Source organism: Rhyacophila brunnea, unplaced genomic scaffold (genome assembly GCF_057557595.1).
Source record: "Rhyacophila brunnea isolate RB1 unplaced genomic scaffold, BYU_Rbru_1.0 scaffold_14, whole genome shotgun sequence".
In the NCBI taxonomy this organism is placed as follows: domain Eukaryota; kingdom Metazoa; phylum Arthropoda; class Insecta; order Trichoptera; family Rhyacophilidae; genus Rhyacophila; species Rhyacophila brunnea.
In genome coordinates this window covers 20,605,820-20,619,376 of record NW_028232796.1, presented here as the reverse complement: position 1 = coordinate 20,619,376, position 13,557 = coordinate 20,605,820, and positions in this window count along the sequence as shown.

The window sequence follows — 13,557 nt, the reverse complement described above, 5'->3', positions numbered from 1 at the left end:
CAGCGGCAACTCTTGTCTACGAGATATTTGTTCGGCCCATCTCCGTTTAAGGGTTTTAGCATACTTAATAACGTCGCATTGTATCGTTTGCTCTCTTATACATTAGATCACTTTTCTGTCTTTACACGCGATGCCCATGCCACGTTGTGGAACTTTTCATTTCTGGACTTGTCTCTTACTAAGAGACCAAGTTGTCTGGAAGCACACATTGGTTAAACATCTTGCACTTGAGGCCCGACGTGAGTTCGCTCTTGAAAACGACGTTCTGATATTATACACAATCATACATTACACATATTATGACAAAATATTGAAATTAAAAAAAAATCGTGTCAGTTGCAAACTGCAATAGAAAGTTTACCGAATGTATTTCACTATATAATATTTTAGATAACAATTAATTAATAATAATTAAGTAAACATGTATTGATAAAATACTAATTAAAAATTATAACCATGGACATGTACCAATACATAGGTTTATTCTCATTTTTAAAATGACGGCGTTTACAATAATACACTTTTATGGTACTTAATATATTATGTGATAATAAAATGCTGATTTCAATGACGAGAAAAAAACAAAGAACTATAAAAACATATTAAGCACATTTCCTACGAGTTTGCAGATTTTTTAGGATGAGCTCCCAAAGATACTCCAAAGTCTTGTTGAATTTTATTCTGCACGTGGGTCCTTAAATATTTGCCCATATTTAATCGGTTCCTTAATTCTGTATCACAGTTTAGAGAAGCTATGTAATGTAACTACTAATTTGTGGCGATAGTAGGTATCAAAACTCCGATGAGAGCGAAACCAGAGGCAATAGATTCAATTAGTGCCTTCTTGTCAATGAATTTTCTATGGTCGGATTTTCGTTTTACCTGGTCAACCAAACAAGGATTCCACAAGATTTTAAAAAGTGCTTTAATAAAGGTTGTATAAACCAGAAGCGGTTGATAATCACTAAATTCAGTGATCTAGTCAAATAATAAAAATATATTATATACCTATGTCAATTTCTGAAAAGATAATGAAGCCGGTTTGAACTTCTAGTGTCGCCAATTAGAATATTTACAGATGGGGGCCCCGATTGGAGTATGTAGGCGCGCTGGTGTGTCCCTTGAACAACTTATTATAGGTACGTCTAGGGATTCTAATCACGGGACCCCGAACTATTCTCGATACCTATGAATCCCGGGATTGGTAAACATAATCCCGAAACTTTCGGGATTGATTTTTTTATAAATTTTTACGGAAAACAAAATACAAAAATATAACAGAAAAAATAGTTTTAATAAAATATAGCTACATAAGAAATAAACTGAGTTTGAATGAAGTTTGATTTATTACCCATGTGTTGCCAAATCATTTTATTTTTTCGCATAAATTAATAAAAATGAGAAAAACTGGAAAAAAACAATGTTTCGTGGTTTTAACAAAGTGATTCCATCATGATCTTATACGTTTTACGACAGTTTCATATTTGGCTGACTAATTAATTAGATTTATGAAATAGTTCCAAGATTGAACGTACACAATATTAACAATAAATGTCTTAAATAGTATAAATAATTATACTAAATTTATTTTTGACCGATTTTATCAATGTTATTTGTATATATAAAAATTTAATGTTAACTATTGAAAAAATGCCAATCCCGGGACCAGTCGCGAGATCCCGGGATCGTCAAATTGTAATCCCGAAATCCCGGGATCAAGATTTTGGCTCGGGATTGGATTCCCTAGGTACGTCATACGATTATATTTTAATGCTTTTTTTTTGGGAAAATCTTAGGTTGAAATTTCGTAAAAGTGAAAAGATAACTTATATAAATTTGTTTTGTCAACAAATAAACGGTCAACTTAGTAGGTAGGTATATCAGTAATTGTTGAATTGATAAAATTAAATTGAATTATTACAATTAGTAAAATTTTGATTATTGTCTGTCGAAATTAGAAAACTTCATAACTCAAGTGGATTTATTGAAAAATACAAAAAATCGCTAAAAATAATTTAATCGCCTTAATTTTTACTGGAACATTATTTGTAACCCTAGCGATAGGTAGGGGGGCCGACAAAGATCCTGGCTTGTGGGCTCGCTTCAGAATGTGTGGGCCATGATGAAACCTATAATTAAAATGAAAAATCAACTTTTCTATTCATTTTTTCCTTTACATTTTAATCCTGATCTTATTTTTTATCATGCTCGAGGCCTGCTAGATTTTCCAAGCCCACTGATAATAATAATATATTCAATGTTTTATCTTATATTATGTAGGTACGTAGTTTTATCAATAAATACGTTTGAATTGTTGCTAAACGCAAAGTTACCAAAGACAATAAATACATATAACATTTCCTGTAGTCTTCATTTCTTAAGTTATAAAAATGCCTAGAGGGACTTGTATGTACTATCATTATTCCAAATTCAAATATTCAAAATATTCAAATACCGCGTAATTTATCAGCAGATGCCCGTTATCCGCGGGCCATTTCATAAACGATTGAGTGTATTATTAATTCGTAAGCATGTTATTATTTTAAGAGATATCCACATTGTGTTGACCTTTCAATATAATATAATATTATATATACACACAAGTTGTTATACAATTTATATTTGCCAGTTCACGAGGACGAAGCAATGCGCAAAAAGCACGTAGGTGATGTATTAATCTATATTTGGTACTGGATGTGTTACATATTTATGCATGTATAAATATTATATATTGGACACATTAAACCTAAATTTATATAAAAAACCTTTTTTGTCTGAAATCTCTTTCTGTGACACCAGTGACTTTATAAAGCACGTGGATCCCGCAGACGCTAAATTAACCCAATCAAATTTATAATGTAGTTTCATTGCTCTAATTTTATTTGCGTAATTAGTTCAATACAATACGTATTAGTTTCGTACGTTACTTATGACAGGTATGGAGGACCACTTGTGAAATTTAGCACATGCGATAGCCCGCCTCATGTGTTAAAATAAACACTGGAGTATAAAATTTGTTTAAATTTCAATTGCAGGTAAAAATACTTGAGTTTATTGAATTTCGATAACATCGGCACGTTGATTTATTTAAAGGTAATGATTTTTCACCTGTGATCGCTACTGTTACGTTTATTTTAAAAGTTAAGATTTAAAAAACTAGGCGAAAAAATATTTTTTTCTACAAGCCTGATTGTTCTTCTGTTGTGTTTTAGTTATTTTTTATTATATTGTGTAATATAAATTTTGTAAGTATAAATTCCTATATATTTTGCAGAGAACAACAATCTGTCTCCATGAAAATTGTCTTTATGAAAGTGTTACGACCCAAAACTTACGGACAACGTTTTTAGAGACGTACCTAATTTTTGAATGACCGTAAACGAGAGAATGGCAAGCAAGATAAAAGGCCCTTGTGAATAACACAATATTTATTTTTTATTCAAGTTTTAAACATTACGATATAAGCCCTGACATTCTGTAAACATTGGTTAAAATCTTGAAACCAAAATTATAATATTTAGGTAATATTAATTGAAAAACAAATAATATGATACCCATTTAAATATTACAAACGCCGGAGAAAGTTACTATTGATGTGGACACGTACCTACCTAAATACGAAGTCATTTATGTATTAAGTTATATAAAATCGATAAAATAAAAAAAATACAGTGAGCTTGTATTATAAGTGGTAGTTACTTAACAAAAAAATATCCACTTAGAAATACCCACCTACCGAAGATCAGTTCCTGTAAACAAAACGTTATTACTTTGTAATGTTTATAGTGTAAACATTACATATTATTAACTTTTTTGGAGTTAGGATACGACGTCATATTTCTGTACCAGAGAGCTGTGTATCGTATGTTAAAAAAGAGCACTTTCAGGTAAACGCATTTTAAGATTTTTCAGACGATTCGTGTCAATAGCTGTTCTGCTTTTTGGTAATATGAATATTCTTGAAGCTGATGATAATCGATTTGATTTTCTTGCGCTGGGTTCAACAAATTTATTTTATCATATACTACGCAGGGAGGTTAACTGTCTGGAAAAACTTGATATTTGATTAGGTGGAAGTCGAAGAGGACAAAGAAAAATCAAATGGAAAGATCAAGTCAAGAGTGCAACTTCTCTATGCATTCATAGAGTGGTGCCCTTAATCTCCCTTGTATTTAAATTACAGCAGAAACCACGTAACCGCATGCAGACCGACAGGCAACTTAGGCTTGAGAGGTATTTCAAGTTCCCACGATCCTATTCCCGCTTCTCATGCTCTGCCGTTTTGCTATCCATTCCTTTCCTTACTGTCCTATCCTATCCATCCTTTACCCATATTCACATATCCCCATACCCAGGCGCACCTTCCTTCATAATTCCTACCCTTCTTAATCCTACCCAACGTCATATTCCACTACGTTATAATGGCTTGGTTTGGCTTGGCGTTGGTTTTTTTTACTGACATAGGCTTTGAATATCGCTGGATGCCAAAAGGGGTAGAATCGGGTCGTGGGATATGTAACCTAGATGCTAGATGGCCAAATCGTTTGGATCACGATCACCAGTCTTAAGAACCCAACGAAGAAGAAGAAGAAAAAGCTAACAGATTATAGGTCCATACTCGACACATATTATAGTATTATGCATATCAAATTGAGGCGAGAAGTGGTATCCACGACTACTTCTGTGACTGGCACCATACATTTTCGTATACACTGTCGTCTCAGGTAGACGAATCACAAAATAAACTTTTTTAAGCTATTCCCGTGAAGTACCAAGTTACGTAGTTTTCGCGTATACTATTGTTTCAGGTAAATGAATCACCAAAGAAACTGCCTCATAATATGTATACGAAAGTCTACTCAGCACAATGTATATGCGGCGGAGCTACAAGGTGCTGAAACATGAACCAGGGAAACGCGAGAAAACTGACGAGCGGCAGAAACGCAACGTGGTGCGCAGGTTGTCCACCCAACGAGGGACAATACAATAAAAAGTGGTATAGTGATTACAATAACTAATTGCCGTGTGATTAATTATTGTTTGTATAAAATAAAAATAATAATAACAATTATAAACACGTAATAGCTTTAGCTCTGAAATTTCACTGGAATGCTTTAAATAAAAAAAGACACTTGAAGTTTTTCAAAAAACAGATGGAGTTTTCCGCAGTTTTCTTTAATATAACTATTTATTTACACTTAACATTCCATTGATGATCACTGCACTCAAGTGTGACAGTGATTGATTTTACAACTGATTGTTTTTAATGAATATAGTGTGTAAGTACATAAATGTTAATTATTGTAACTAACTACTTCTGTAAAGTATTGCTACTAGGTAAATAGCAATATTCATTAGGTGATTTTGCTACATGCCTACGACTGTCTCATCAATCAAATAAGAATAGGTTATAATTATTTATGGCTTATAGTCTTTAACAATTATTATCATCGGAAATTATTATAATGTGGTAGTGCATAGTTATAGTCATAGACAGTTCACTATTTTTATGCGAATGCGTTAAGGGGGATCATAATTATATGACCTTGCCGAAAGTAAAATCGTTTTTTTTAAATGGTATATGCTCAAACACGCGCGTTAAGATGATCTTACTCCCTACTTCATTTATCGTTTGTCAATTTATGGCTACGGCCGTATGTTGTAGCTTAACCACTGGAAAATGCCAATAGAAATGGCGTATTTCAAAAAAATACTAACTTATTCTTAGGCCAATAATTATTATAAAGCAATCATTATTTGTAGGATGTTTATCACATTTTAATGGCCAAAGACATAGCTTATAATCAGTATCTTTAGAATTATCTTCAAAAGTGTTAATCGTGCCTATTTTTTGAATAATAAAATGCCTAATTCTTGTCAAATTTGGGATCACAGAGATTATAAGATATAATTTTTTATCGTAAATGTTTCACTATATAATGTTAACATTAATTTTATTAATGGTTTTATAAATGCGATTAAAAATTAATAAACCTAAAAAATCTTAACACCACTGCACATGGATGTACTGAAATATTACTATATTCTAAAACATTAGATCGAGACGTTTAAAATAATACTATTTTATGCAATAAAAATACTTAAAATAAATATAAAGGATAATAAGGCTTCAAAATTATGTAAATAGATTATCTACAACGTTTAGGAATGTTCAGACTAATGCTTTGAAAATACCATGAAATCTCCATTTTGACCTACGTTGGGCATGTGGGCCGTTATGTTGTTTAACTATCCCTAGTATTTCATACAAATTAATATATTAAATTATTAATTTCTCCATTCTCATCCACAAAGACCATTTTTAGTTAAGTATGTTACAATATCTAGGAATATTCCTGAAGCATTTTGAACCTCGGAGGATTAACTGATTACGCAGGTGAGTATTGGGCCAATGCGAACAGAATTCAAACTGACGTGAATGTATTAAATATTCCGTATCGTTGTGGTAAATGCAATAGGTCGTATGTCAAAAAAATTTCAATTTTGTTTTATTGCACCATAGTGACCAGCCCAGTCATCTACACCATCTCCAATAGGTCTTATGTCGTTAGACCAATAAGAAGTCGACTATCTCAACACTTGCAAAAAGACGAACCGACACGTCATTGATATTGGTCACGCCAAACAGTCGTATGTCAGAGCTCATCATAATGATAGTAATGTTTTTGTTTATTTTTATTCCTCGTTCTTGACTTTATACTAAAGAATTCGTCAAATAATACGATAAAAGTAATTTACCAATCACTGTTTTTTAAAATCTACTTTATAATTACATTATTGTTGTCAGATTTAGTAAAATTTTCAAGATTCTTTCTACAGATAATCTAACATTACTTTTTGTCTCAAACTAAAGAAAAATTCTCCGACGTATATATGGACCGATCAGGGACAGCACCAATTGGAGAAGAAGATATATTGCTGAGCTCTACGGGCTATACGAAGATTGCAGCGCAGTTCAATCAATTAAGATTGGGGGACTGCGATGGCTAGGTCATGTGCACCGTATGAATGTACGTACGTATGATGTCCGGCAATCCAATCGGGCGTAGAAGAAGAGGCAGGCCAAAGATTCGCTGGTTGGATGGAGCTGCCAATGACTGCCGTGTTCTAGGGGTACCAAATTGGAAAGCGGCCACACTGGATAGGGACAGGTGGAGGGAGCTGTTGGAGGAGGCCAAGACCCACACCGGGTTGTCGTGCCCCTGATGATGATGACTTTTTGTCTCATTTATTTATTGTCAAAGTAATTATTTGTTCACCAATCACGATTGACAGTTTTAATAAGACACTGTTTATTTAGTTAAAAATTATTTAGTAAAAAGCTATTAAAATGATTAATGGAAGGTGTGGGCGGTACTTGGTATCTTTAGCAGTCAGCAACATTACTTCACCGGATACTAATGGTAAGAATAAATAAGATTATGTCGCCACAAATGTGGAGTGGAGATGATATTTTGCTGAGATGCATTAACGATTATCAAATTTAAAAATGATTATTTTCTTCAGGACCTCAAATAACCTGTGAAGTCGTAAGAACCACTGACTATATGGCGTTACAAGTTGAACCTGGGAATGCAGCGGAACTCGAAATCTTAGTCTTAGAGCATCCATTTGAAATCACTTTAAAAAATATTGGTTCAAAAATAGAACTCGATTTCGCTGAGGTTAATAATACTTTGACTATCAAAACTCCAATTTTAGAACAAGCAGAATCATTGCTGAGGCAACCTTCGGACATAAAGATAGCAGAGAACATTGTATCAACACAATCATCCCTGAGATAAAATATAGATTGTGATATGACGATGACTGAACATCTAAGTGGCCCTGAACATTTACTATCTGATATCAGTAGTGACTCTGAAGCTCTGTATCAACCTGAATCAAATCAATCAAGCTCATCAGAAGACTTAGAGGAGTTTGCTATGCAGTCTGACACCCATGGTGACGAACCTACTGAGCAAGTCAATCAAAGAAAACGAAAAGGGCAAAGCAATAATTGTAAAGAGTGGAAGAGGCAAAAAAAACTCTCAACTGCTTAGACTATAGATACATCTCAACTGCTCAACTCAACTCAATCAGCTCAACTGCGATTGCTAGGCAAGTCTTATGCGGGTTTTGAGAAGCATGAAGAGTCCGGCAAGGGCGGCAAGTATAGACAGACGTCTAAAAAAGATTCTATGACCATAGGTCCACGTTGTGGTGGGCATAGTGACATGCTCAAAAGGGTGGGCCAAAAATAGCCTTTAAGTGCGATACAATCAGTGATGAACAACGCAGCTTGCTATTCACAAATTTTTGGAAGAAAACAAAATAATACTACCTACCGTTTAAATAAAAAAATTACTTTTCTAAAAAAAAGTATTCTTTTAAAACTGTTCTTTTTTCTTTTAAGTAGGTATTTACCTGCTCTGTTTTATGCAAATACATAATTAAACTATGATATTTTTAAATAAATCTTTTTAAAAATTATTGTGTGTTATTTTGAATATTAACTTTTAATCTTTTCTTTTAAACATTGAAATCGTTTTTATACAAGTGCCTAATTAAACAGAGATTTATAATAAAAAAAAACTTTTTCATTAGTTTAAGCTTACTTTTTAAACGTTTATGTACAAGTGTATAATAATATGTCTATATTAATATAATATTATATTTTTTTTCATTATAAATACCTAATTTTAGTGTTTTCAATTTAGGTATGTTTGCATAAAAATTGGACTTATGTCAACAAAAGTGGCCAACATTGACGATCAAATAGTTGTATGTCAACCTAACTTTCTTATTATTCATCTTACATCAAAATGATGATAACAGTCTTAACAGGGAACAAATTCTACTAAGTAAATAAATTTGTGAAAAAAATCGGTGCATTGGGGTTAAGATGGGATAGTTTTTTGTCTCTCCTGAAAAGTTTGGTATCTTTGACATACGACCTATTGCATTTACCACGACGGTATAACTCATTGATAACGTTTGCTGGAACAAATATATTATTTTACATTATTGATTTTTTCTAATTTAATTTAATTTATTTATTGAGAAATGATAGATGACATATATATAATTGCTAGATTAGGATGTGCTATGCCAGGGATGGCGAACCTTTTTACGTACGCGTGCCAAAATTTCCCAAATATTATTTTTCAATTGTCCAACGTGCCAAGCAGTTTTTTAATGGCGAAAAGAAATTAGTTTTTCAGTTTTATAAAAAAATAGTTAATAATTCTATTAAAAAGGTTTAAAAATTACAATTGAGTTATTGATATTCTATCTTTCACCGTATTTCTAGCCGAAGGCATATCTTTTATTCATTGAATATTTTTTTCAAATTACTCAAAGTGATCGTGGAAGCATTTAAACCACTTTTCTTTCATATTGTATTCTCCATCACTGAGCGGTTTTCCATTTTTAGAGATTATAATTGAGGTAACATAACAAGCAGTTATTTATTATATTTGAATGGCTGCCGATAATTAATTTTATAGGTTTGTTGATTGTATATTTTTTTGTTTAATTCCCCGATCCTGCGAACCGACCAATGCAATCGTATGATTACATTAAACGTAATGATTTGCCAGCAATTGTTTATACAATGCGATTTATCATTATTTATGCATGAATTTCATCGTTTCCGTTTGCGCATCGATTGATACCTAAACATATCTTATATGAAAAACCGAAGAAAATACTAATATTTGTAAAACTGTTCTATAAAAAAAATATTTTTTAAATATATTTATATAAAAAAGTTATATTTCTTTTCTTTTCAAAATGAAACATTCGCATGCCATGCAAAATCATCTCGTGTGCCACTGGTGGCACGCGTGCCATAGGTTCGCCATCCCTGCTATATGCCAACTCTGAGTAACTGAGTACATTATCCCCCAGATCTCGGAATCAATGACTACCTCTTCGATTGTATCGATAGTTTTGTTTACCTCGGTTCCCTGGTAATCAACAAAAATGTCATAAATGAGGAAATAAAACGGAGAGTAGTAGTAGTGAACGGATGCTACTTTGGTCTACCAAATCATCTAAAGCCTCGCATTCTCTTCAAAATTCTGATATCCAATACACTGATCCGATCAATACCGATCTCCTGGTCGAAGTGTTACCAACTGTCACCAAGGCCGATTGAGGGTACGTTCGATATATTCGAGAGAAAGGTGATACATAGGATATATAGACCCCACACTGGAAGGAGAAGAATGTCGTATTCAGCATAAACTTGAGCTCTACAATCTCTTCTAAGAAGAATATATCTTCGCAAACTTGGTAGACTCCGATGGGGGACCTTTGGGAGGTCGATTGGCAGGTCCAGGCTGCGGTGTCAAGCAAGATGCTATAGCGGCAGACACCTGAAGGACAATGGCCCAGAATAAAGAAGGATATGGAGGATGTTCTTGTAGGAGGCTCGGGATGTTGGGGAAATTATAATGATGGTGAATGAAAGATGAATGGTCAAATCCCATGGGGTCCAAGATTTTTCTAATATATGTATATTCTTTTTGAGAGTTTCATAAGCTACGTTATGTCAATGATTACTTACTATTTAATGACGTTATTTCTATTGTTGAAATTTTAAAGAGGAAACTATTGGCAGCCAATGAAAAAGATAATTTATTTTGAACCATGCTACTCGTATTTATTATTGAAATGGTAGACTAACAGTTCAGCATTTTTTTTAAATCTTTTTACTAAATTAGCACAATTGACTTGAAAGTCTAAACTAGAGTATAAACTCCCATTATATGTAGATTTTTGTTGTTACAACAAAACATTAGAGCAATAATAATATTGTCAGCATTTCATACCAAGCATAAACGTAATAATAATTGAATATTAACAGACTAAAATCAATTTTACCACACATTTCATGAGAAAAATGAGTTGATATCAAGTGCTTGAGCGATTAATTTTTACAGTAAAGCTGTGTATCTCAAAAAATTAAGTTGCGAAAAGTAAGGGATGAAAAATCAAATAAAAAAATCACATAAATAAATATAACAACGAACAAAGTGTTTCGAGGAAACATAAATTATTTTGAATACATAAATATTTCAACTTTAAACAATAAAGTTGACGAAAATTAGAAAGTGATTAAAATCAATGCAAAATTCATGCTTGATGAATGTTGCACAGATAATTAATACACGGTCGAATAGTCAACAGAGAAACCCTGATGATGTTATATTATTATGATCTTATATTAGGTAAAATTTCACGTCATACTTACCGGTGTAGGATAGTACATTTTCCGCTCCACCACTGGTTGGTTAATTTATAATAATATGCAATGATTGTTGTAATACATCAAAGCAAATTGATTGAGTTTACTTTATACTATGAGAAAATATGCTAATTTTATCACGACCGGAGTACAGTAGGTACAATAACACGGCAATAAGTAGCTATGTATTCATATTATTGGATAGTACCTATATACCGTTTCAGCTGTATATGAATAATTGTATGGATCTCACCCCATACAAAGTAGGAAGCAGCTGAGGATTTTTAAATCATGGGTTGGATTTTAACTATTTATTGGACAAGTAATGTGGATAATTGTATATGAACGCTTCTCCTGAATAGTGGGCGGTTACTCCTCAGGGTAAAATGCCGACCCCTGTAGTTATTTTCTTTTAATTTGTCTTTAAATTCAAGTATAATTTATAAGAAGGCCTAATACTTAGCATTTGGCAAGGATGGGTAGCAAAAATATTGACAAACCTGATTCTGGAAAGAAAATTGGTCATTATCAATGATAGAGAAAAAAATTCCGGTGGTAAATTTTTCAAACGGTAGAAAAGCTAGAAAAAAAGCTTTCGCGTTTGAATAAGAACGAGTTTTTTTGGTTACAAAAAATAAAAAAAATATCGGTACTGTTCGGTTATACGGAAAACAGCGGAAAACGCATTTTGAAAATAGCCGATAAACTGGATTATTTGTTAGGTTAACCCAACCTAACCTAATCCAACCTAACCTAACCTAAACTAACCCAAACTAACAAATAATCCAGTTTATCGGCTATTTTCAAAATGCGTTTTCCGCTGTATTCCGTATAACCGAACAGTACCAAAATATCTATTGTCAGAATTTGGCTGGATTTCTTTTTCTGGGAAGAAAAGCTAAAAAACTATGGTAAATTTTTATTGGTCTTATACAATAGTAGGAAAATCCACGCATATAATGTCTTTAATTATGTTGATTGAAAAAAAGACGGCAAGTAAAGCCAGCGGGATTTGAATTCAAATTCGAATCCCCCGCATCACAAATTATGCGCTACGTCTGCTCTATGGTGGTTGACAAATATGTATATAAAATTATATCACAACAGTGGCGAATATACTCCATACAGGAAATTATTTAAAACGTACCTTCTTAAGAAAAATAATATTTTATAACATATTGACGTAGGTATTTAAATAATCACTTGATTATTTTATATTCTATAAAAGTAATTTTATTTGTCATCGAAATCTGTCGTATATGTAGGAATGTGTAAATAGAAATAAATATAAGTACGGACTTTACGTCACGAGACCTTAGCCTGTCTATCGCAATGTATGCAATACGGTAGGCTCCGATGTCTAAAACCTATCCATAATTAATAATAAGATAATTTAAAAAAAATATTTCTATGGCATTTAATCAAATGTAAATAAATATACGTTGATTAGATCTAATGATTTTTGATGTGTATACATGTTTAGGAAAATAAATAATAAAACTCATCGCTCAAATTTATATCGTCAGTGAGCTATTGAAATTTTATCGAATTAGTGTGTCGTTGTTATTATTTAGTGTGTAATATCGTATTATCTTTTTCACTGATCTCCACAGCCAATTTCTTTCCAAAAGTCACCCTTCGCCACTGTATCCCAATATCAATATCCATGCGTAAATTTAATTTAAAGCATTTTAACTGAAGCTATAATTACATTACAAAATAAATACAAACATACATTATAAGCGTATCACTTTGTCTAATTCAGTCTTGCCTGATAACACAAAAAATCTAACAGATTTTTTTCGTGACATAATGTGGAAGCAATTTAACATTTTTTTATACTTTTATGTAAACATTTGTACGTATTTTTAAGTGAACCCGTTATTTTGGATGACACACTTCCCACAGCGGCATGTGACACCAAAATATCGAATAATAAATAATAAATGTATGTAGGTATAGAAGTGGTCTAATGTTAGAGTTGTTGAAAAAATGTTGTTATTTCTAATTTGGCCATTTTCCAATTATTCTTACTGATATCGAAAACACGATTGCTCGATAAATATAATCATATTCGTCATACCCCATACCTACTCTAATGATATTAGACCCCCACCATATATAATATATATCACAGGAAATTTCTGAAAAATAAAATACAGTAAATATATAATAGATACTTTCATCTCCAATGTACTTACGCACAAAGTGACTGTCCCATGCGTCGGGCTTAATATTCTGCTACAAAAATCCTAGAAAATTAAATTAATTAATAATTATTTGGGAATGCAAGAGTGTCTTCT